This window comes from Diceros bicornis, unplaced genomic scaffold (genome assembly GCF_020826845.1).
Source record: "Diceros bicornis minor isolate mBicDic1 unplaced genomic scaffold, mDicBic1.mat.cur scaffold_55_ctg1, whole genome shotgun sequence".
In the NCBI taxonomy this organism is placed as follows: Eukaryota; Metazoa; Chordata; class Mammalia; order Perissodactyla; family Rhinocerotidae; genus Diceros; species Diceros bicornis.
In genome coordinates this window covers 3,069,079-3,096,709 of record NW_026691429.1, presented here as the reverse complement: position 1 = coordinate 3,096,709, position 27,631 = coordinate 3,069,079, and the positions used below count along the sequence as shown (strand labels likewise).

At 36.7% G+C, this 27,631-nt stretch overlaps 1 long non-coding RNA gene across 1 annotated transcript; it reads right to left on the bottom strand.

The window, feature by feature from the left end:
* Positions 1-12,487: 12,487 nt before the first annotated feature.
* Positions 12,488-26,760, bottom strand: LOC131403198 (uncharacterized). Its single transcript, XR_009219284.1, has 3 exons — positions 26,746-26,760; positions 24,358-24,515; positions 12,488-12,561 (listed from the first exon to the last, which is right to left on the bottom strand). It is a non-coding gene; the product is annotated as an uncharacterized LOC131403198 (long non-coding RNA).
* Between the last annotated feature and the right edge of the window lie 871 nt (positions 26,761-27,631).

Below are 27,631 nucleotides of genomic sequence, written 5' to 3'. Positions count from 1 at the left end.
TCACTCAAAGGTCACCAATAACCTGGATCATGGAAGCCAGCAACAGAAGTGCTAGAAAGAGATTTACGAATCAAACCCAGCCAAATAATTTTATGGATTAGAGAACTACACTCCAGATACATTAGGAGACCTTCCCCAGATTACACTGCGGGTGAATCGTGGGAGGTCTGAAGACCAGCACCTGAATTTCTGCCAGTGCTGTGCTGTTCCTCCCGGCCAACAAGGTAGTCAAATCCTTCTTGAACCACCATCTCAAAGTCAAAATTCTCCACACTTTCATATCCACTGACACTGTTTTACCTTCTCACTAGACTCCTTTGTCCTGCCCTCCTTGAACATCCCTTTACTCCATCATCTGCATTACCCACACCCTGGCAAAGAACTAAGCCTCAACCCTGGTCTCCCAAGAACTTTCTGCTCATCGTTTCAAATTCTACCATAAGCCATGTTCAATAGCAACACAACCTTGTACCTTTTCTTTTCATTAACTACTGGGCACCTCGATTAACTACCGCGTCTGCATTGGAACTATCAAAATGCAAATATTAATAATAGCTAACATTTGTTGAGTGCTTAACTACAAACTAGGAGCTGTTTTAAGCTCTTTACCTGTATTAATTCATTTAATCCTCACAACTCTTGAGTATTATTCTGATTTTACATGCGAGGAAACTAAGGCATAACAGAGGTTAACCAACTTGCCCAAACTTGGATTCAAACCCATATACTGTGCCTCCAGAGGCTGTGCTCTACACTGTTTTGCTAGGCAGAAGGTCTAGCAATATGGAATCTCTCCTATTTATATTCTTGAATATTAACACAGCATTTTCATATCATAGTGGTTTTTTTTCTGTGACTCGTCCTTTGATGTTAGAATGGCTTATTTATGTAAAAATTCTGTTGCATTCAACATCAATTTCAAGAAACAACATCAAATTTTCTCAAGTTGGTTTAAAAATGAAGAAAAGAAACCCAATTCCTGGCTGGTCTTATGCTACTGCCTGTTAAATATGTTAGTTTCAGACAGAATCCTGCAAACATTTAAAAAGGTATGAAGTGTGTTTTCCTATTTAACCACTAATCTTCTGTATTTTGATTAGTATAATACACATTTCAAAAGAAAGTCCATTTGCTCTACAACTCCAGAAACCTACCCCTGGTTGCTATAAATGGATGTCCTCTGTAGGGTCACCTTATCCCCAGTGGACAACTGCAATGTAGAATACAAAGAATCAGTGAAATGTACATGGTCTGCTGCTTACACTTTCTGCACCAGTCAAATCTCTTCCAGATATGAATGAGCAGCAAAGGCTGGAAACAAACACAGCCTTCAAGAAACCATTATCTGATGTTAACATGGCAGAGTCACTGCAGTGCGAACAACGAAAGTCTCATCGACAGATAATCAGTAGGTAGTCAGCACCAGAATTACTGAGGCAACAGAAAACGATGAACATCTACCGACAACAAGTTAGGGTGAAAGGAGAGGGAGAGTAAACACTCAAAGAAGCTTGCTAGCCTCCTGAAAGTGTTTTCCTTTGGACAAGGAAGAAGAAAATCCCTAATAAAATTACTAATTATTAGACTGTGGACTTGGTCTCATCCTAGTGCTAATAGGGAAGAAGAAAGAAGCTAACAGACCCTTTTAACATGATCAACCCCATGAGGTGACATCTCTGCATCTAATTCTTCAGATCATTTCCACAGCCCTCTCAGTGTGCTAAGGCACAGGTGCAACTATTTTTCTGTGGTGTAATATTGAGCCAGCCTGTTCAGTTAATAAGCTATTTCCTTTGTTAATTCCTCCACACCATTACAAAAATCATTGCTTCCAAATGCTTGACATCCCCTCCCCCTTTCCTTCTTCAGGTAACACCTTCATATTGGTTATGCCACTTGACAACTGTGTGACCTTGGAAAAATGACTTAACCCTTCTGAGACTCATGTTAGCTATTTGCAAAATGGGTATAATAATATATATTTCAGAAAAGTGTTAAAATCAGATATAATACATACAATACATATAAAATACCCATACCGTAGGAGCACAATCAATAGTGGCTATTCTTATTTCTCTCATTTCCTTTCTCTTGCCCTGACAAATACCAGACTAGGCTGATAGAACACAAAGAAGAATAAGACACATTCTCTACCGTGAGGAGCCTTGCCAGGCCACAACTACGACAGTGTGACAAGTGTTGTAACATGGAGTGCGTAAAGAGCTATAGGAAAGCAGGCTTAGTGGCACAGCTGCCAAACCCACATGACTTGTTTCCAGGGAGTTGTTTATAGGATGATTGGATAATATGGTCTTTTGTATAATTTATCTTCTCTAAATCAAATGTGACATAGGAAAGTGGGAGCAAGAAGAGCAGGCATTGTTACCCTATTTATAAGAATAAAGGACAGACTAATTAACAGGTTGGGGTTAATTATTTTCTTTCAAATATTTCTTTATCAGATAATATGAATAATTTTGGCGTTTAATTTACTTGGTTTGCATCTACTTGGGGTCATCACAACTGTTTAATGAACATTTACTCTGCTTAAATCCCAGTGTTAGGTTTATCAGCCCAGATCTGTGGAGCATAGAGGGTAGCTGGAGAACAAAACACTCACAGAAACAATGAGATAAGACTCAAGCAAAGGAGGTAAGGCTTAGGTTTCTAGTTCCAGAGAGCAAAGTGAGCACATGCACTCAATTCTCATTCCTCCTCAGACCCCACAGAAATGACCATAAAGATGTTAATAATAAATTAAAAAAACTAATGCCACAGCAATGAAGAGAAAACATCAAATAAGATATTTCAGCACATTTCTAGTATAAGAGACGGCAAATGGAAGTGCATTAATGCATAAAGCAGAGCAGAGGAAGCCCATATATGCCAAACTATACCACTTAGAGTATCACCAAAATGCTGCCACAGGTGTGGGAGTCGATCCACCGAATAGAGGGGCCCCAGAGGGGCACCTGGTTTGCAGGCACAATGGAGGGCAGATGGGAGAAGTGGGGTGTGACACAGAACTGATGAAAGGCCACAGTGGCCAGCCTCATGCCCCACACAGAGAACCACAGTCAGCAATAAAACCAAGTTTTTCTCTTAATATACTGAACAAACTGACTGGCGCAAGTTAATGCTTCCAGTGTAGGCAAGAGCCTCCTCAAAGTTTCCCCTTCACATTCTGGCATTTGGCAAGAATGATGAGGGTCTGATCCCTGAGAGACAAAACTCCTAATCCCATCTCCCTCACCTCTTGTTGAGGTGGTGTGGGGGCAGACCACTTAAGACACTGAGACACTTAAGTGAGACCACGTAAGATACAATCAGATCATCCATCACATTAATATGACTGGATAAATGAAGATCATCAGGTAGGTGACAAAATAACCAGCAGGAAGAAAGAGAAACATCACATTAATGAAACACAAAAATTACCTTGGATATTACATTTAGTGAAATAAGCTAGACACAGAAAGGTAAATATTGTATAATTTCACTTATATGAGGTACCTAAAATGGGCAAATTCATAGAGACAGAAGACAGAATAGAGGTTATCAAGAGCTGGAGCGTGGGGAGAAGGGGGAGTCATTGTTTAAGGGGTAGAGAGTTTTTGTTGGGAATGACGAAAAGGTTTTGGGTATAGACAGTGGTGATGGTTACACAACACTGTAAATGCATTTAATGCCAACGAACTGTACACTTATGAATGGTTAAAATGGTAAATATTATGTTATGTATATTTTGCCACAATAAAAAAAAAGAAAAAAATTACTCTGGAGATTTAACAAATGGCACTTTGACAACTGGATATTCACATGCAAAGAACCAAGTTGGATCCCTACCTCACACTATATACATAAATTAACTCAAAATGGATCAGAGACCTAAACATAAGAGCTAACCCTATAAAATTCTTAGAAGAAAATATCAGCATAAATCTTCATCACCCTGGATTAGGCAATGGTTTCTTAGATATGACAGCAAAAACACAAGCAACCAAAGAAAAAACATATAAATTAGACTTCATCAAAATGGAAAACTTCTGTGCTTCAAATGACACCATCAAGAAAGTGAAATGACAGTCTACCAAATGGCATAAAAAATTTGCAGATCATATAAGGAACTCATATTCAGAATACATAAAGAACTCTTACAATACAATAATAAAAAGACAAATAACCCAATTAAAAAATGACACTGTATCTTAACAGACATTTCTCCAAATAACATAAATACAAATTGCCAATAAACACATGAAAAGATGCTCAACAACATTAGTAACCAGGGAAGGCAAAAAAAAAAAACCCACAATGATATACCACTTCTCACCCATTAGAATGGCTATAATCAAAAAGACAGATAATCACAAGTATGGACAAGAATGTAGAGAAATTGGAACCCTCATAATTTGCTGGTAGGAATACAAAATAATGCAGTCACTTTGGAAAACAGACTGGCAGTTCCTCAAAATGTTAAACATAGAGTTAGCATATGACTCAGCAATTCCATAATGTCCAAGAAAAATGAAAACATGTCACACAAAAACTTGTACACAAAATTTCATAGCAGCAATATTCATAATGGCCAAAAGTGGAAACCACCCAAATGTCCATCACCTGATGAATGGATAAATAAAATATGGTGTACACATACAATGGAATGTTACTTTGCCCTAAAAAGGAATGAAGTACTGATACATGCTACAACACTGATGAATTTTGAAAACATTATGGGAGTAAAAAAAGCCAGTCACAAAATATCACATATATGAAACCATTTATATGCTATGTCCAGAATAGGAAAACCCACACAGACACAAAGTAGATTAGTAGTTGCCTCGGGCTAGGGTAGGGAGAGAGAGAAAGGTTGAGGAAAGTGGAGAGTGACTGTTAAAGGGTACAGGGTTTCTTTTGGGGGTGATGAAAATGTTCTAAAATTGATTGTGATGAATATACTAAAAATTATTGAATTGTACACCTTAAATTAGTGACTTGTATAGGATGTAAATTATATTCCAATAAAGCTTTTATTAAAAAAAAAGTTCAATAAATGATAGCTGTTATTGTTTTATACAATTACTCTGGAGAAAAAAGATGTTTCAAGAACAGAAGAAATCTTAACTCCAAATTTTACTTACAGAAAGACTTACAGAGAGAAAGTATCTATTGAAAAAAGGGAAATGGGAACAAGATGCGTAGACTCAGTTTTCCCTCCTACTCTAATTACAATTTTTTACCCTGGAAATAATCAATGGATAACAATTAAAGGACTCTGAAAGCTGGAAAGAAGAAGGTAGACTGGACTGGCTAAGAACCTCAGGACTTGAAGAATGGCAATACAGTGCGATTCCTGAGATCCCACATATGCTGGGCTGAGCACCAGGGAATCCTGCAGCCTGACACAACAGGCATAGACAAAAAAATAAACAAACACAAAAACAATAAAAGTCTGTTCTCTCTGGCGAAAGGACTGGGAAACAGGAAGCACAACAGAGACCAAGTGGGGACCCCAACCCTAGTTCCTCAACTGAGGTACTTGTTGGCCAATTTGCCTTTAGCAGCAACTGCAAAGCCCTAATGGGCCCACCCAACCTCTGCTTCACAACCAGGGCACTGGTGGGCCAATACAACTGTAGCATCAGCAAAGAAGCCCCAGTGAGCTGTCCAGATCCCTGTTTGGCAAACCAGGCTTCAGTAGGCAGTCCAATTCACCTGCAGGAGCGGCAGTAAAGTTCCAAGAGCCAGCTCAACCCCTACTTCAGAACCAGGGCACCAGCAGGCAGTCTGATCCACCAGCAGCAGCAGCTCCACAGCAGTGACAAGCCTACCCAGCCCCAGTGCCACACCTGGGAACCAGTGAGTGGGCCGATCCACCCACACCAGCTCAGGCTGGTGTCAGGCCAGAGAGAAATGGCGTATTACCTATAGAAGAACACAAATTTGAATCGACAAGGGATTTTTCATCTGAAACTACAGAGGCCAGAGGAAGTGGTACAATAATTCTTAGTGCTGAAAGAAAACAACTGCCAATCAGGAGTCCTGTATATAACAAAAGTATCCTTCAGGAATGAAGGGGAAATAAAGACACTATCAGACAATGGAAAACTAATAAGTTCGTTAGCAGACCTACTTATAAATAATATCAAGAGAAAGCTATCTAAACAGAAAGAAAAGGATAAAATGTGGTATATACATACAATGGAATGTTATTTGGCTGTAAAAAGGAATGAAGTACTAATATATGCTACCAGATTGATGAATTTTGAAAACATTATGCAAGTGAAAAAAGCCAGTCACAAAATACCACATATTATATGAAACCATTTTTCCAGAAAGCTGAGACATTCAGAAAGGAAAGAATAATGGAATGGTAAAAGTTGAGATAAGCAGAACAGACTCTCCTTTACCTCATGAGTTTCTTTAATCAAATTTTATGGTTGAAGCAAAAATTTTCACACAACCTGATGTGCTGCTCAATTAATGCAGAGGAAATACTTAAGAAAATTATGCTTAAAAAGTGAAAAAGGGAAAGAAAACTAAACGGAAGTAAAGTTTCTACACTTCACTTAAAGTGGTAAAATGTTGATACAGTAGAGTTTTGATAATCTAAGTATGTATATGGTAATTCCTAGAGCAACTACTAAGAAAATTTAAGAAAGCAATACACTAAAAAACATTATAAATAAATCATAATGGAATTCTAAGAAACGTCAAATAAGCCACAAGATATCCTTCAGTGGGTGAATGGTGAAACGATGGTATAGTGATACCATGAAATACTACTAAGCAATAAAAAGGAACAAACTTCATAACACGCAGCAATTTGTATCAGTCTCATGGGAATTATGCTGAGTGAAAAAAAACAATTCCAAAAGGTTATATATCATATAGTTCCATTTATATAACATTCCTGACATGACAAAATTATAAAATGGAGAACAGATTAGTGGTTGTCTGGGGTTAAAACTGGGGGTGAGGGAGTGGGTGTGGTTAAAAAGGGGTAACACAAGGAAGCCTTATTATGATACGGTGATGGTACAATTAAGTATCTTGACTATGATGGAGGTTACAGAAAGCTACACATGTGATTAAAATGGTCAGAGCTCTACACACACACACATACACACACACGAGTGTATGTATAACTGGTTAAATCTGAATAAGCTTTATAGACTGTACCACTGTCAATTTTCTGGTTTTCTGTTGTACTATGTAATATAAGGCATTAACATTGTGGAGGCTGAGTGAAGGATTCACAGGCCCTCCCTGGACATTTCTTTGCAATTTCTTGTGGATCTGTATTTATTTCAAAATAAAAAGTTAAAAAAAGTTTTTATTCAATTGATACCTCAAAAATTTTTGACTCTCCAAATTTGTAGTAATTGTGACAATAATTTTAAATAAAAACTAGAAAGCTATGAAAATGAGAACAAGAATGAGCTATTAGATATTAAAATGTGACTGAAAAAAAATTCAACAGAAGAGCTGGAACAAAAAGTTAAGGAAGATTCCCTGAATGTAGAGCAAAAAAAAACACAAAGAAATAGAAACCATATGAAAAAAAAGAAGAGATTCAGAGGATCACTCCTTTAGGTCTAAGATCTCACTAATAAGAGCACTAATAGAAAGAATAGAGAAAATAAAGAAAAGGAAATTATCAAAGATATAATTTAAGAAAATTTCCCACAACTGAAGAAAGTCACAAAATGAAAGGGGCAACCAAATGCCAAGCAAAATAAATGAAAATAAGATTCATACAAAAACAGGTTCCCATGAAATTTTAGGACATCAAAAATAAGGACAAGTTCCCAAAAGGAGATGACCCAAAAAATGTAGTTTTATTACATCGTTTAAAGTTATAAAGGTGATAAATAAAAGAACTAAAAATAACTACTAAATATTGGGAGATTAAGATGGAAGGGAGGTTGGGGTATACAAGTGATCTTTCCAAAACAAAGAAACAACAGATACTGTGTAAAGGTAAAACATCAAGCACAGGAGTTACATCTACATTATTCAGAAATTTGGAGACAGAGGTGAAAACAGATATAGATTTAAAAAAGGCTTTTCTAGAGATGGAGAAATGGTGGAATGGTTAATACTCCCAATGGATTGTAATGCAATTGCACTGTAATCTTATCTGTATTATTTCACATTTTACAATATGCATTTATGTAACTTTTTTTTTTGGTGAGGAAGATTGGCCCTGAGCTAACACCTCTTGCCAATCTTCCTCTTATTGCTTGAGGAAGCATGGCCCTGAGCTAACATCTGTGCCCGTCTTCCTCTATTTTGTATGTGGGTCACTGCCACAGCATGGCTTGATGTGTGGTGTAGGTCCGTGCCCAGGAGCTGAACCTGTGAACCCAGGCCACCAAAGCAGAGCGTGCAAACTTAAGTACTATGCCACCAGGCCGGCCCCTGCGTTTATATAACTTTTATATGTAGTCAAAGAAAAAGGCACTGCATGGGGCTTGGATTTTAAGGATTCTGACTCAAAAAGAGGCCAGGGTTTCAGGATGAAGGTTGCACTAAGTGTGGAGGTCTGGGAGTGGTTGAGGGCAGGGTGTGATATTAGATCAACAATTCTGCGAAGGAAGAGCAGGGAGAAATTTGGAGAAATTGCAGGATATAGGTGAAAAACAAGGAACTGAGGTGACCGTGTGGGGCCTCGAATGTCGGGATATGGAGTTTAGAATCTATCGTGTAGGTAGCAGAGAGTCAGGGAAGGTTTTAAGCAGAAAATAACATGAATGCACCCACGCTTTATAAGATCATGTGTTCTCAAGCACAGATGATAAACAGGAGGAGAGACTGGAGACAAAGAGATTATAGTAATCATCCCATTGAGCAGTAATAAAGTCTGAGTGGTACATGGCAGTGCGGATGAATATGAAGAGACAAATGTGGATGTTACTGCGAAGGCAAAGCCAATATGACAATCAACTGAATACAGAAGCTACTGGTGTGAGAAGAGACTACTGCAGTCCTTTCTTATCCAAGATAGGGACTGTGGAAAGAGGGGCAGGTTTGAAAAGAGAAGACAACAAATTTGGCATTAGAAATGTTGGCTTTTACTTCTTTTTAAATTTTTTAAACCACTGTATTGAGAAATATGCACATACAAAAAGCTGTGCATATTTAATGTATACAACTTGATGAGTTAGAAATAAGTATACAACCAGAAACATCGGGTTTTAAATACTAGATCTGTGGAGAGATGATTACCAGGTAGTTGGAAATTCAAGTTTAAATATTAGGAAAGAATCACAATTAGAGAAACAGATTTAGAGATATCTGCATGAGAAGTCCACTTCAGGACCACTAGGACAGGTCCTGAAGCTACAAAAATGAATAAAACATAGTTTCTTATCTCTAGGAGTTTACATTCGAAGACCTCCAAAAGGTTTTTTTCTTTTTTGGTCAGAATCTCATAATACGTTCAAGTATATCTGCTATTGCTTACAATGCTTTTCTTTCTACTTCTCTAAACTTTACTTACAAAATGGGATTTGTTTTATTCTCTAACTAACATCAAGAGGAAACAGCAATTTCTGACTAAAGAGTGAGTAGTGAGAAGGGTTACCCTAGATGATACCACACTTCTCCAACCTCAGTCTTACCCCCAGGTACAAAAGTATTCCCTTTTCCTGAAATGAATTTGCTACGGGTATTGTTAAGAAAATCAACAGTTCTCAATTTAGTCCTCAACGTTTTGGGTTTGCAATGTGCCAATAGCCCTATGCAAACTTGAAGGAATGGACCTTTCTACAGTGCTAGCACACTCCCTGCTTTCTGGATTCTGGAAACTTCCTTCTGCCATAAACCCTTCTGTGAAGGAATGAGTTGATTCGGCAGGTCTGTGTTGTTCAAACCCTGAACATTCCCAAGAAAGGCATGTTTTCAGGATGGGCCCTTGGCCGGCTTCTTGGAATGTTCTGTCAGATAAGAAAGAGTGTTTTGCATGCCTGAGGCCTTGGGCCACAGCTTGTGCTGTGGTTTGTCCAGAGGGTTTCCCCTAACATTGTGGTTTATGGGGAACATCTGCTTTTTCTCTAAGGGGCTAGAGCTTGAATGACCGAGGTCAGTCATGCGGGTGCTGTACGCCCACAGGACTGACCCCCAGTGAAAAGCCTGGACACTCCAGCTTGAGAAAGCTTCCCTGCTTGGAAACGCTCTGCACGCTGTCACACGTGGCTGCTGCGTAACTGCGTCTCGCACGGCTCCACTGGGAGAGCACACTGGGCGGCTTGTGCCTGGTTTACCCAGACTTGCCCCACGTGCCTCTGCTGGTTTTACCCTGTACCCTTTCACTGTAATACACCCCAAGTGCAAGTACAACAGCTTCCGAGTCCCGTGAGTCCTTCTAGTGAATCTCTGAGGCTAAGGGTGGTCATGGGGACCCCGATACATCTTCCTTCCAAGTCTGGGATTTCACTCGTTTTCAGGAATTGTCTGAAATTTACTCCTCTCTATTTACTTTTTCCAACACTTGGCAGACTTTAAAGCACCTGGTCAACCCCCACACATCAGCTAATTGCAAAGTCTGACCTGGTCAATCATGACCAAGAGGCCACTGACACCATTTCAAGCAGAGGACTACATCTGACCTCTATATTTCGCCAGTCCATGTCACCCAAGCCAGCAATGGACATGGGCACGCCAGTCTTGGCTACCGCTTAAATGGCTGAGAAAGTGACAAGGGCACCTCACCATTTTATATCCGACCACAACAAAGCTGCCAGTAGGGTGGGGCATGACAGCTCCCCGCAATTTTCTGCTGCCAATCCTCCCCATCATCTCCCTCTCAGAAACCATACACAACTCTGCACAGACGTAATCTACCACATGGCTGCAGGAGACGAGCCTTTGTCCTTACCCTAGAGCAAGTCTCTTAGCTGCGATGTGGCTCCACCAGGGAGGCATGCCACAGATAATTTAATAGCAACATCAGAAAATGATTTCAATGTTAAAAAATACACGTAAAGCAAATTCTCTATAAAAGTCACTCTCACTCACTCTGATGTGCTTTCTTGAGTGAGAGAGAAAGAGCTGCAAGCATATTGGATGTCAAAAAATAAAAATAACCCACAGCCTTCCTTATAAGTATCAAGCATAAAAATTGTTTATATTGTTGATTTTGCTAGCCATGTGCTTTGATGTTCTCTGGCTCCTGCCCCCACACCTCAAATCTGTGACCTATTACTTTATTTTCTAAGAAAAGGATTTGAGATTTCATTGCCCTAGAGAAGTGGGTCACACATGTGAAATGCTATGTAAATGATAAACACTAGTCTTAAAATGGCTCCGAGTCACAGCACTGGGTAATATGAAGTTAAATGTATTCCCTATTTTATCATTTCTTCAATGATAAACTGCATGTCTCAAATCTGTACAGAATGTACACTTGTACTGCACTGACCCCAGTGGTAACTAAGATAAAGGCTAAATCCCCACCTTGTGTAGGAGCTAACAGGCCAGTGAAAAATTTCTATCACATATTAACATAGGGATTTTATGTTCTTGAGAAAATCTTAACATTTATTTACAAGTCTCCCAAATAGCTTCCCATCTATAAACCACAAGGAGTACTTAACATGTTTTGTTGAAGACCAGCAAAAGACTCAGAAATAGCGTGATAGAATGTAATGGAGCTGGTTGGCTCTCCTTTCTCTCATTAAAACAAACATTTATTTCTGTGTGTGTGTGTTTGTATATGTATGTTTTTTAAAATAAAAGGAGCATTTCAATTTTGTAGACATGTCTTCTATAAGTTCTGATGCTGTTCTTATTAAATAAATGTTAACTGCTTGGAATCCCAGGCACACACTCAAGTTCATTCCCTTTCTCCTCAGGCAGTTTCCATAATCCACAGCATTTTCATTTTAACAGTCCTCATTACTGGTATCATTTAATACTTGAGAGTTTGCTCAAGTCTACATCAATCTTGCTGATCCTGCAAACACTTATGTTGTTGACACAACACAATCTGAATCCATAGCTACTAAATGTAAAAAACTGAGAACTATTCCTTCACCCGACACATCACCAAGTACTAAGAAGAACTCTGTCAGTCACTTGTCCCGTCACAGAGACACAGCGCTGGAGAGACGTCAAGCACAGGGCCTTTCACCAGACCCCATTCCCTTCAATATGGTGCCGTCTCATCTATCTCCCTGCCTCCCATAGGTACTGCATCTTCTCAAAGACATTTGACACCTTAAGCTTACCCACTTTGAAGAGGAAAATGTGTACCTGGAAAACATCTTGTTAGACATATCTGGCTCATACTCCCTCACTAAAAAAGAGCCCTTTACCACAAGTAAATTTTAACTAACCAGAGACGGAGAATCTTCGCCTTCGGAAAAAGCAATAAAAACCCCTTCAGAATAAAATTTCTTCTTCAATTAAGCTTTAAATGTCTTTGAATGAGTCTAAATCAAGAAATAAAATCTCTCTTTACCTGATTGGAAAACTTCACGCTCACGTTACGTTGATTCTGTAGTGGGATATAGCGCTGAACAGGATCAATGTCTTTAGGACTGATTAATTCATCAGCTGAAAAAAAAGAAGGGAAATGACATTATCAAAAATGCATCTGTACAACACCATAATCCAACCAGACCTAATATATATCTATAGAACATTCCATTCAATAAGAGCAGAATATATATCCTTCTCAATGCAAATGGAACGTCTTCCATATGCTAGGCCATAGAACAAGTTTCAATAAATTTAAAAGGACTAAAATCATACAAAGTATGTTCTCTGACCACAATAGAATGAATTAGAAATCAATAACAGGAAGAAGTTTTAGAAATTCACAAATATGTAGAAATTAAACAACGTAATCCTAAATAACCAATGGGTCAAAGAAGAACCAAAAGGGAAATTAGAAAATACTTTCTAATGTACTTTCTGATGAGATGATTAAAATAATGAAGACATAACATAACTTATGGGATATAGGTAAAGCAATGCTCAGAGGGAAATTTGTATCTGTAAATGCTTATATTAAAACAGAAGAAAAGCCTCAAACCAATAACCTATTCTTCCACGTTAAGACAGTGGATGAAAAAGAGCAAACTAAGTCAAAATCAAGCAGAAGCAAGGAAATAATAAAGATTAGAGTGCAAATTAATGAAATAGAGTATAGAAAAACAATAAAGAATATAAATTAAACCAAAAGAAGATTCTTGAAAAGCTCAAAAGTTGACAAACCCTTAGCTAGACTGACCAAGAAAAAAAGAAAGAAGACAAATTACTAAATCAGGAATGAAAGAAGGAACATTACTACCACCTTTAAGGATTATAAGAGAATACTATGAACAGATGTACACCCAGAATTTAGATAACCCAGACGATATAGACAAATTCCTAGAAATACACATATTACCAAAACTGACTCAAGAAAAAACAGAAAATCTGAACAGATTTGTAACAAGTGACTGAAACTTCCCACCAAAAAAAAAGCTCAGAACATATGGCTTCACTGCTGAAGTCTACCAAACAGTTAAAGAAGAACTAAAAGGAACCTTTCACCAACTTTTCCAAAAAATAGTAGGGAGAACACTTTCCAACTCATTCTAAGAGGCTGGTATTACCCAAACACCAAAACCAAAGACACCACAAGAAAAGAAAATTACAAACCCAAATCTCTTCTGAATATAGACACAAAAATCCTCAATGAAAATACTAGCAAACCAAAGCCAGTAACATTTTAGGATTACACACCATGACCAAGTGAGATTTATCCCACAAATGCAAGGATAGCTTAACATCCCAAATCAATACTTGCAATACACCATTTCAATAGAATAAAGGACAAAAAACTACATGATCATCTCAGTAGACACAGAAAACACATTTGACAAAATTCAACATCCTTTCTTAATAAAAAGCATTCAACAAACTAGGGATAGAAGGGAACTTCCTCAACCTGATAAAGGGCATCTATGAAAAACTGATGGCTAATATCATACTCATGATCAAAGAGTGAATGTCCCAAAGATTAGGAACAAGACAATGATGTCCGCTCTTGTCACTTCTATTCAACATTGTAATGGAGGTTCTAGCCAGAGAAATTAGGCAAGAAAAAGTAATAAAAGGCATCCAGATTGAAAAAAAGAAGTTACAGTAATTAAGACAATGTGGTACTGGCATGAAGATAAGACACACAGATCAACAGAATAGAATCGAGAGTCTAGAAATAAACCCTTACATTTACAGTCAATTGATTTTTGACAAGGGTGCCAAAACAATTCAAGAGGGAAAAGAATAAGTTTTTTTCCCCCACAAATTGTGCTGGGACAACTGGACATCCAAATGCAAAAGAATGAAGTTGGACCTTCATTCCTCACACCATCTACAAAAATAAACGGAAAATAGATCAAAAAGTTAAACGTAAGAGCTAAAATTATAAAACTGTTAGAAGAAAATATGCATAAATCTTTGTGACTTTGAATTAGACAAAACTACGACATCAAACCATAAATGACAGAAAAAATGAGATAAATTGGATTTTGTCCAAATTATAACCTTTTGTGCCTCAAAGGACACCATCAAGAAAGCAGAATGTTAGCCCACAGAATGCAAGAGAGTATTCGCAAATCATATATCTTGTAAGGAACTTGTACCTTGAATATGTAAAGAACTCTTAAAACTCAATAATAAAAAGACAACCTAATTTAAAAATGGCCACAGTACCTGAATAGACATATCTGAATAGACATTTCTCCAAAGATTTACAAATTACCAATAAGCACATGAAAAGATGCTCAACATTAGTCATTTGCGAAATGCTTATCAAAACCACAATGAAATACCACTTCACATCCATTAGGATGGCTATAATCAAAACAGACAAGAAGAAGGGTTGGAGAGAATGTAGAGAAATTGGAACCCTCATACATTGCTGGTTGGAATGCAAAATCGTTTAGCCACTTTGGAAAACAGTCTGGAATTGCTCAAAATGTTAAACACAGAGTTACAATATGACTCACCCCTAGGTATAGACCATACATTTCACCTATTTAAAGTTTACAATTCAGTGGTTTTCCACCCCTAGGTATATCCAAGAAAGCTAAAAACATGTCATTTTATGAATGAAACAATGTCAAACAATAATTTGTACATGAAAGTTCATAGCAGTATTACTCATAACAGCAAAAACGTGGAAACAACCCAAATGTCTATCTCCTGAGGAATGGATAAATAAATCAGATGTGGTATATACATACAATGGCATGTTATTCCACCACAAAAAGTAATGAGGTGTTGATTGATACATGGATGAACCTTGCAAACAATGAAAAAAAGTGAAAATAGACAGTCACAAAAGGCCCCACATTATGAGTCAAGGTACATGAAATGTCCAGAACAGGAAAATCTATAGAAAATAGAAAGTAGATTAATGACTGTCTAGTGCTGGGGTGAGGAGTCAGCCTTGGTGGTCTAGTGGTTAAGATCAGGTGCTCTTCCACGGTCGCCCAGGTTCGTTTCCTGATCAGGAACCACACGACCCATGTCACAGTTGTGACACTGTGGCGACTGGGTGTTGCTGTGATGCTGAAAGTTATGCCATTGGTATTTCAAATATCAGCAGGGTCGCCCATGGTGAAGAGGTTTCAGCAGAGCTTCCAGGCTAAGACAGACTAGGAAGGAGAACCCGGCCACCCACTTCCAAAAAATCTGGCCACGAAAACACCATGAATAGCAGCAGAACATTGTCTGATATAGCCAGGATGCTGGGGGGAATGGGGGAAGGGTGAAGTGATTGGGGGGAAGTGGGGGGTGACTGCTAAAGGGTATGAGGTTTTTTGGGGGATGATGAAAATTAAATTAATTAACTGTTTGTAGTGACAGTTGCACAATTCTCTGTGAATATACTAAAAACCACCGAATTGTAAACTTTAAATAAGTGAAATGTATGGTGTGTAAATTATACCTCAATAAAGCTGTTCTAAAAATAATGCATTTGCATTCTCAAGGAAGGAAATCATTTCACTAAGGGGAGTCAAAGTGTCTGCTGATGCTAAATTCTACAATAGTCTTCTGAGATGGGGCGTTTTTTCTGGGGCACTGACCAGCATGACGGTAATGTCTCCAACTGCTGCTATACTGTAAACACGGAAGCTCTTTTCATGTGGTAGTCCCTTGTGGCAACTTTTGATAAAATCCAAGGATACAACAAGGAACGCCACTTAGATTTTTGGGAGGGGAGGTTGAGAAGAAGGTACTAAGTCAGTGGTTCTTTGCTGTCTTCTGCTCTAACACACCTGAGAGGCCCATCAGCACCTGAGACTCACTGAGGCAGGGATTCTCCCTGGGCCTGGAAGAAACTAAGCTGGGGAGGAGAGAGTCGGTGGTGGGAAACCACAACTCAAATATAATTCTGCATAATCTCGTCAGAGGACAAGTTGGCAGTATTACCCAAATTTACAGCAAGCATACTCTGACCCAGCATTTGCACATCTATCAAGTTATCTTATTATGCTCAGACATGTGAAACATAATTAAATAATAACATCGAAAAAGGAATCCAACTATTCTAAAGTGAGTCAGCACACTTTTTTATTTTTACCGCACTTAAGTTATGAAAATGTGCTCATTTCACTCTTGATCTTCAATTCTATATTGATCACATAAAAACGACACCACGCTGAGTTTTGTATAAATTCACCCACGTATAATATTTACTAAAAAAAAGAAAAAAATTACACCTCATTTTCCATAGCTTTTTAGGTACTGCTTTTAGACAGTGAATAATTCTGAAAAACAGAACAGGGAGTTAACCACAAAAATGCTTATAAATTTCTTTGCAGTTTTGGGAATGTTTCTCATTATATTTCTATTTGAGGGTAACTTCAGGGCACATGTGCAATGTTATCCAACAGGCAAAATCGCCAAAGGTGTTTATAGTAACACTTGGAAGATGTTTTTAATAATAATAAAAGTGATATTAAAAATAGAATAACAAAAAAAGGAGGAGCAGCCCCAGAAGCCACTGCTGCCTCTGCAACAGCAGCCCTAGCAACACTCACACAGAACTGACTACATCCCTGGCAGTATGTCACATGTATTAATTCATTAATCGTCACAACAACTTTATCATTTTACAGATGATGAAATGGAGGTACTGAGTGGTTAAGCAACTTGCACATGGCTGGTAAATGACAGAGCTTAGATTCCAACACAGGCAGTCTCTCTCTGGAGTCGGGGTTCTAAACCACATACAATTCTGTCCTTTGAGAACACTGACATTCTATACAATACAGATGGAAGAGACACCAGGAGGAAGAAACAATAAACAAACAATTTAGACCTTGATATGTTATACTTTCCTACCCAAATCAGGGAGCATATTACAGAACATTCTTCTCTCTGAAAAAAAATATACTTTTGCAAAATTTAAAACAAACCAATACAGGCTTAATTATGGCAAATATCAACATATAATTCCAATTTATTACTATCATTTTAGCTCATGATGCAAGGTTGACCATGATAGTCTAAATAGCAGCAAATTGTTTCCCTATTTCATTTGTCTGATCATTGAGATGTGGAAAAATTTCCACTACCAACAAGCATTTTACATAATTGATGTTTCACTGTCATTCTATAGAAATGAAATTCTACCTTTATTATTTTGTTATTTATAAATGATGACAGATAAATTAAGAAATCTTTATATCCTTGGAAAGCATAAATGCTAACGTATCAAAATTGATATGAATCAAATAGTTAACCAAGTCTTTTGAAAGTTTATTTCTTTGTACTTCCTTCTTATTTCTCTCTTTGTACTGCACCTGCGTATCTAGCCTGATGTTCCCCCACTTATACCATGTGCTTGTCTATGTCTCCACGGGCTGTATGCTTCTCACTCATAGCTGTACCCCACTACCTAGCACAGCATCTGGCATACAGCAGGTGCTCAAGAGACTTATTAACCAAAATAATAAATTGGTGAGTTAACAAATTTGGAAACATTAATTGCCATAATCATTACTTTAATTTCCATAGAGGTAAAAGCGACAGGTATTTTAAAAGGTCAAGTTAACAGACATACATTTTTTTCACTGCACTGATTTTTATCACTCAGGAGGCAAAAACGGAGCTCCTCATTGCGCTAATTCCGTGACAGCAGCTTTCTGGCGAAGTGTGAGAAGCCTGAAAGAACTTACACCCAACCAACTACAGAATTGCTAAAGGGAAAATGAGACAACAGGAGAAAAGAGCAATTGGCTTCCTACATTTCACAATACAGTACCAAAGCTCACAGAAAATCAAGCATTTCTATAAATAGGAGTAGCTGTCTTTAAATCCTTAGAAGACAGATTAGGTTCATTAATATTTGCACTTTTTTATGCATAGAAAGGCTTATAAAACATACCCTGGGTTCACCTCTAACAATAATTATTGAGGGTAAAAAGAAAATATTAAGGAGAATTTTTGTTTCTTTAATGAAATGACAATTTAAAGGAAATTTAACAGAGTAATTTTTTATCATGACACCAAAATCACATAGGACACACTAAAACAGGCTCAGCAGCTAATTCATGGAGTAAAATTCTGTGCTGCAAAGCCTGGTTGATTCTCAGGGGCAGGGACACATATTAGCAACACATGTATTAAGAAATGAGCTATGAAGAAAAAGAAAATGTAGATCTTCAACCGAATACATTGTACCAAAAAATTTCAAATGTATAATATATGTTTTTAACTCAATTGATTAACAGTGATGAACTTTCAAAGATTAAATGTTAAATTCTATGGCAAAAAGTTAAATAGAAAAACAATGAAACACCTGAATATATAAAGACTTTAAATTTCATTCATCGAAAAACAGAACAAGCAAAGTTTAGAGGCAAACAAACTAGGAAAACGTCAGAGAGATTTAGTATACCTAACATATGAAACATTTATGTAGACTGATAAGAAAAATCGTAAAACCAAGGTTAAATGCGCAAAGCAGATATCCAGACAATTCACAGAGGATACAGAAATGACTAAGAAATATGTTTTTAACAATCAGCATGTAAATGAAAACAGGATACAAATTAATTCTTATTAGGTTACCAAAGTTTTTATTTTTAATAAGCATATTTACTGCCACAAAGGTTACAGGTGACGCAAGCACCTCGAAGACTCCTGAATAAATCAATCAAGTCTCTGTCAGTCCCGGGCTGGGTGACCTCGGGTGAGGTGCTGAGCTCTTCGGAGTTTCAGTTATGACACAGAGTACCCATCTCATAGAGGAGTTAGGAGGATTACTTAGGACATTATTTGTAAAGGGTAGAGCACAGAATCTGACACATTTTAAGGCAGGTATTATTATTAGCATTTCTGGGAAATAGTTTGACAATATGTATGCAGTCTTCTCGAACTCTAGGCATCACTGCTTTCATATTCAATGTCACTAAGATATTTGAGGGTGGAATCATAAATTTTTTATACAAGTTTTCTAGACCTAGTAGCAATTCAACTAAAAATTTCAGTTTCAAGAAAGCTAGTCATTTATACAATAAGCTAAAAGAAGAAAATCTTCCTACGTGAAGCTTTTCAAGTAATACTGTATTACATGTGCTCTCAAGATGTTTATAATGCCCACTGCACAGAAATCCCATTATAGGTCACTATCAATCACAAGGATACCACGAAAAGGATAACAAAAGTGCTCAGAAATTGATGTCTTTCTGCTTGAAGTTTCCTGAAGTGTAACAGATGGGAAATCTTTCAGCAACCACAATTTATAACTATATCTGTACTCTTATCTATTCATTTTACCTTTACTGATCAGTAACAAAACACGTGCTATACTGAGCAATAAAATTAAGTCAACTGCATTTGAAGTCAACGGACCAACGAAAATCAAGACCTCAGTTTCGTATGACCTCATGCACACTAGGGGTGTGATCACTGATTTACTTTAACTTTTAAAAGCATTAAATTTCCAGGCTTAATAAGTGGCTTTTATATTTGAGGTCAATTGGGCAAGAAATATCATGAATGAAATCAAATGCAAATGGACTTATCTTAGTTACAAACACTGGAATTAGGAAGCAGTATATCAGAATAAGTAGGCTGCCCTCAGAGGACAGAAATATTTCCTAGATTGTCACATTCCTTTCTTGCTGTAGAGCTACTGGATATCACAGTGACTAGCACAGAGCAGGCCTCTACAAATAGTAGCTGAATCATCAAGCAGATGAATGGTTATGGAGCAACTAGGCAAGCATTCTCTTCCTGTGATGTTTTGTGGCAATGAGAGTACTAGCAAGGAGGGCCCAGGAGCATCCTGAGTTGCCTGGTTAACAAGAACTATGCAACATATTTTCACAAAACCATATCCTAAACGGTGGCTGAGAGAGGGAGGGAGGGTAGAAGGGCAGGAAGTAGAAGAACCATTGAAGTATGTAGTTGTCCCACAGTCAATGCTTTATGTATATTTCCTCATCAGTTAATCTTTCTGACATAAAAATAAAGAAACTGATGATCACAGAAGGTAAGAAAATTCTTCAAGTCATATAAATAGTAAGTAGTAGAACTTATATTCAAACGATGAACTGCCTAGTTCCTAAGTTTAGGACCCCAAAACTCTTGATCTTTCCACTACAGTCAAAGAAAAACATGAAGAAAAGGAAAAAAGGAAGAGAAACTAGGGGAGAAGGAAGTGGAGGAAAAAGACGATAATGTCAGAGAAATAATCTATATCACATGGCTACAAGTTTGCTAGGTATTAATACTCATTTAAAATATAGTCTAGTGGAAAATAAATTGAGTTTGAAACAATGACTTACCAAAGAACTTTAGGTACCCAAGAAATTAAGTTGGGAACTTTATATGTACATAACACTTTGGATATTTTAAAGTACTTTTATATCCATTTTATCACTTTAAAAGTCTCTGAATAAAACTCCCAGGAAATTAAATAACATTCATGCCAAAAAGACAAAAAGTCTTCACAAAACTCAAGAAAAATTTCATTCACCTGAATATTTTGGGAGTTTGTGTATATTGGAGAGAAAGGTGTACTTATTAAAATTACTCAATAATTCAAGCTTAATCAAAGAACATGACTGACTTTAACTCCTGATGTTTACTAATAATGTTTTCAAAGTATCCATTCTAAAAAAATCCTTCTATTCACCTGTCTTAAGTTATACAGTATATAAAGCTCTAATCTTTAACGATTTGGGATCTTACAGTAGGACCTACATGAAGGTCATCACTGTCAATGTCCTACGTACAGAGAAAGGAAAGTCAGTTGCATGTATATTGAAAAGACAAGATAAAATCTAGAAGTCAGATATTTTTTAAAGCTAAACAACTGATATGTTAGTTTCTCTTTTTAGAAAATACTAAGAAAACATATTAAAGTTAAGTAATGGCTTTGGGAAAGTTTTAGAGTAAAGTTGTCATTAACCTTATGTTATCTTACATTTCCCTACTTTTCTTAACCTCAGAAAAGAAATGCAATCCAAAGAACTTTTATGTGATAAATACTTTTACAGTTATTTTTGCAAAGAACTCAAAAAGTACACTGCTTTCTACAGACTGATCATCTCTTACATGGATAGTTTCTAAACTTCCAAATTTAAATAACAATTGTAGGTATAACAAATGATCACTTTATTCTAAGACAAGACAAATGTATCTTAAAATATGTCTCTGGTTTAAAATAAACATGTTTACAATTTATTCACCCATTTTATAGCAAACACTGATATTCTAAAAGTCTAAATTTTCTAAAGAAAATAAAAGAAATACTGTAATAATTAACTATTTTCTAAGAACACAGTGGGTAGGTCAAGCCTTCGGCCAGGAAACACCATATTGAGTCTTTTTGCTCTAACAGTGGAATACAAGTCACATAGTTTTGTTGTATAATTATTCACTAAGGCACACACAGAACAAAATATTCTTAGTGGATTTCACTGGATACAAACTGGCCTGAATTAGTAAAAGTCATATATTCCAGAATATTTTTAAAGATTTACTGTTCTATTATTTTCACATAACTCCAATCAATTAACTGTCCATAAAATGTTGCCAAGCAGATATCCAACTGAGGCTTCTTTAATGAATAAATAAGCCTTTGTTGGTAAATGTGGCGTCTAGAATGCTGATTAACGTCCACAGAAGTGTGTTGGTTCTTGGAGCAAGTATACAATAGCTAAGAGTGAGTTGTCAACCAGAAGACACACAGCTAGGTAAGAGTGCTAAAGAATATGCAGCATCTCTTTCTCAGGGAAGACAAGCATGTTGTTTCTTAGTTTGCAACACACCCTCTGCATGTTCTCTACTGCCTTTGTAGAAGCTCAGCAGGGAAGAAAAGAAACTGACTCTTTCTTTGAAGGCTCTTTCTTCTTTTTGATCGTGAAACAGATCAAGGCATGACCTACACCATTTCTGTTCACTCTGGTCTTAAGATAAGAAAATGGTATCTAAACTCAAAATCTGTCTACACTGAATACATTAATTTTGGAGTAAAGAAGGTCCAATGCTTTTTTACTGATTGATATTGTTTTCAATTTTTTTCTTTTTTTTTAAAGCTCAATTTGCTTATGTAGAGTATAGTCAATTCTGCATTCCCAATTCACTAGGCTTCTCAATTTTATCCACAGGCTTTGCTCAAATAGCACTTTTTCTCACTGTATCAAGCTCAGGCTGAATATACAGCAAGAAGCAGAATGAAGAAGGTTTAGATCTCAAATCCCATATCCCAGGCACCAGTTTTCAGCCTCTGAATCACAGAAAAACTTCGTTATGCTCGTTTGTAATTTCCAAGTATAGTACTTAGGATTCTGATGTTAAAATTCTTGTCCTTAGGTAGGTTAGCTACTCCTCTACTATAATATGTTTTATTTAGCTGTGAGTATCAACAAGGCTTCTTCATATTCATGTTAGTGAGAAGGAAATAACATTCTACCCAGAGATAACCTTACCAACTAGGCTTGATTCTAAGAACACTACTTCATCTATATATATTTGTCTGTTGGAAAATCTAAATGCAAAACCTGTATAAATAATATCAACTCCTTATTAAAAAGCTGCCCTTTTAAAGGAAGAAAATTTTTCTACAGGTTTTAAAATTAGCATTAAGTTTATATGGAGACCCAGAAAATACAGTTAGGAAAAGAACAAACTGGAAACAGCATTAAGTTAATTTTCTCTTCTTTGGTTAGCTTCTATTTGCCCTTATATATCATCTGTGTAAAGCTTGAATTGGAAATCTGGACTTTGAAACATTCTTCCCTAATGGAATGGAAAAAAAAGAAACCAAAGACAATAACTCCTACAGCACAAATTTAGCATTTATGCAGTAGTACTGGGGACAACAAAGACAACAACAGTATTTCACATAGCAAGCAGTTCTTTTAGTACAGGTACAGTATTCACGATCAGCCTGTTTCATAATCTTTTTGTCATAAAGGAATTCTGCCTCTAATAAGATAGCCTTTTTGATGGAAATGCTAATAATATTTTAAATTTTAGCAAGGAATCGCACAGGAAGAGGCATAATAGTTCTTTGTGTTCGTTAAATTAGCCTTCATTTCAATGTGTCCAAAGAGTACTTTTATTCAGCTGAAGTTTTAGGAAAAGCTAAAGAATAATTCTTCAAAGAATTATGAATAATGCTCCCGTTAAGCCTCTAGCAAACTGAGTAAATTGCCAATGTGTATTTACCGGAAAGAAGAAAACTCTGGGATAACCAATTCCTTTTGGCAAGTGGTTTACTAAAGCTATGACCAAACATGATTGCTATATTAAATCAGAATTTTATTACATTATATAAAAGTAACTCAAAGTTCCCATAGGCTTCTGTTAGAAACCTATCCACTAAGCTGAATGCAGCCCTCTAAATGATAATGGTACCCACACTATCTGACTTTCTTCCCAGAAACCGTCCATCATCATTCAGTGAAACAGACATATTAATATACCTTTACATACTAAGAAACTCCCCCAAGACCTCTTAGCAGCATGAAACGCCAGGCAAACACAAGAAAAATGTCTGCAAAGACCTACTTCTTCTTTTTTTTTTTTTTTTTGGTGAGGAAGATTAGCCCTGAGCTAACATCTGTTGCCAATCCTCCTCATTTTGCTGAGGAAGATTGGCCCTGGGCTAACATCCATGCCCATCTTCCTCTACTTTATATGTGGGATGCCTGTCACAGCATGGCTTGATGAGCAGTGAGTAGGTCCACACCTGGGATCCAAACCTGCAAACCCCAGGCCACCGAAGAGGAGTGTGTGAACTTAACCACTAATACACTGGGCCAGGCCCTGACATACTTATTTCTAACGACTTGATAACAAGAGATAACATTGTTCCCAACCTTCTCCACTTACCCAGGAGTTTTGCGATGATATAAAGGGCTTGTCCCCAAAGAAACAGTTTTCCATCACGGCCACAGTTGCTAGGAAATCGCTTCTGACTACCAGGGTTTCTTTTTCAGATTCTACAAAATCAGCTGGCACATAGTAGTGCTTTGGTACAACAGGATAACCTATGGAGTTTAAAAATAAATATTTAAAATATAACGAATCAGTGTCCTTCCCAAATTTTCTCTTCAAGAAATTGCAATAACTAGAAGGGAGAGAGAAAGGTTGTAGAGGAGGTAACAGATTTGATAGACTACAGAAAATTGGATATTTTGGCTCCTTTCAGAAATTGCAAGTGCAAAATGCGGAAAAAGCTTCTTGACTTTAAAACACTAATTTGACAGCATATGTTACGCTTTAGCCAACAATGTTAACATATCTCCTTTAACAACATTTAATTTTAACACCTTTAAATGAACCAACAAATATACAGTACGCAAATATTTAGAGCCATTGAAGAAGCTATTTTTAATAGGATTAGTCTATGGAAGTTTTACAAATGAGATACTGTATAATCTTAAATGAAGAATTATAACCCTGAGCCATTGCTTAGAGGGAAGAAATCCTCATTTTAATCATTAAACCCATTATCTACCATTCAATATCACTGAAGAGAAAAAATCCATCATACCCTGTGAGCAAACTGTTTAAAAATATTCCTTGGTGAAACTAAAAATTATTATTTAAAGACTAGAATCTCTGTGGATGATGTAAAGGGGGAAAAAAACCCAATTCCAGTAGAGTGCTACAGAAGACTTTTTGCAATATCAGCCCATAGTAAACTTAATTTCCCTCATTTCCCTAAAATTTGCTTCCTTCTTCATGCATCAATCAATCACGATGTTTGTGTCTAAAACTAGTAAAAAGGTCTATGATTCACAGGGAATAGTTTGAACACCACTCTCTGAATGTGATGAAGCCTAAAGTGTGGTACACTAAACCACCACCTCAAGGCATCAATGATTTACCACTGAGTACTAAAAGATCTCATTCGAGGGATTTTAAATATCATATGCATTACCACACGCATTACATTATTTCTCACATTGCACAAGTAATTATTTGGAGCATAAAGACATAAATAAATTAATTAATTTTTATTTCAAATTCAATGTTTATCCATAAACATTTCACTACTTTAACATTACAAGTATTTTAAAGGGTGAGTACATACTGTGAAGTATTTAGGGTACTTGTGGAAAACCCTAAAGAATATCACAAACTTCATGTGAGATAGGAACAGGGCTCAGTGCTGTAACCGCCAGTTCATGCATTGTGCCCATAAGCCATCCATTTTCACCAACAAATCGTATATACATATTTGTTTTTGTGAGGAAGATCGGCCCTGAGCTAACATCTGCCAATCCTCCTCTTTTTCTTGCTGAGGAAGACTGGCCCTGGGCTACCATCCGTGCCCATCTTCCTCCACTTTATATGGGACACTGCCACAGCATGGCTTGACAAGCAGTGTGTCGGTGCACGCCTGGGATCCGAACCGGTGAGCCTCCGGCCGCTGCAGTGGAGCGCGCACACTTAACCGCTTGCGCCGCTGGGCCAGCCCCAACAAATCATAATTTTTAACTTCCAGATAAATATGTTTTCAAAGATGTTCACTTATGAGAACATATTCTCATTTTATTAATACTTCCAAACCCCAAAGATATTTGGAACTTCTCCTTTGGAATTCCTTTGATAACTAGTTTTCTAGTCATACAGAAAAATCAGTTATGTTCTTTTATGGGCCCTGACAGTGTTTAACTGCAACCAACATACTACTCATAAGATGGGGCCTTTTGACCATTTCTAAAATATTAAACCCATCCTCAAAGGATGACATTTTAGCATCACAGCAGACATTCAAAATAACATGCTAAAAGCCCTAGAAGCAACTCCAAAGAGGAGGCCAGAATGTTCTTGACAATGGTAGTACCTTTAGGCTAGGACAGAGCCTTTAGCTGGCCCTCTGGAGGGGGCAGCAGTCACCTGAACATACCATTTCTGGTGACCTGAATACAAATCAGTCATTTTATATTATTGCCACACTACACAGAGTGGAGTTACACAGTAGATAACAGATGAAGAACCCGGGCCTATCCAGTGAACTATTTTCCAATTACTACAGCCATGACGACCTAAATTCGTCTCCATCCTTGTATTGCCTAATGAACTCCTTTTATAAAAACAAATTTATTATAGCAAATTAATAATTATTCTTTCTAATTCATTCAAGATCTCATTCATTTTTTTCAATTTAAATAAACTGTTCTGTTTAAAAAGCAATCATTTACGCTTTTCAAAGGAATGTGAAGGAAATATCAGGAGGAAAGAATTTCTTGAAAAACAAGCCAACTATACCGTCTGTGGTCTGATGAAGCACTGGAGTCAGAAGGTCCTGATATTCCTTTACTTGGTTGGGATTTTGCCTCTAAAAACTCCTAAAACGTAAAATATAAAATCCAACAGCATCTGAGCTCAATAAGCACCACAGAAATTTTACCTTAGGAAAATCTATTAGCCCAGTTATAATTATTTTGGTAATTTCTACATAAATGATAAAAATAAAATTGAAAAAGGTAATGCAAACGTGCGTGATATTTTTTCAGGAAATTGATTTTAGAAGGTCATGTTAGCATTTAGAATCGAAAACAGAATTTTAATTGAAATATCTCTATTTATATGTGTAAATATTATAGATATTCACAATGTTACGAATTATGGTATTCGTGATTTCTATTCATAAAAAAAACTTCTTTGCAAATATGAAAATATGTTTGCATCATTTTTTAAATAAAGTATTTCTTTAATTCTTTAAATTCTTTTACAGAAAATGATTTAATATTCACTCAGAAAGCAGAAGAGTAGCGTACAAAAATGCAGAGCAGTTAACATCACTGTGTGCAGTCTATTTTGCTAGCTGAAAGGAGTCATATTTCATTTTTCTCTTCTTTAAACCACTTATATCCTATAGCTTAAATTTCAGGAGGAAAGCTCACTTACCATCAATCATCATGTAAAGGAAAAATATGGGAAATTCACACTCAATGCCATCAAATAGCTAAAACAAAAATAAAATATTAAAAATTTCACTAAATTAATTAGAAAATTATATTAATTAGAATAATTATAGTTAGGATGTACATAAAAGATTCATTTATAGTAATAACAAAATTGGACTGATTTATAAGTAGTTTCATTGTTCTTTTTTAAAAATTTTTCTCAGAACTCTTATTATTCAAACGCT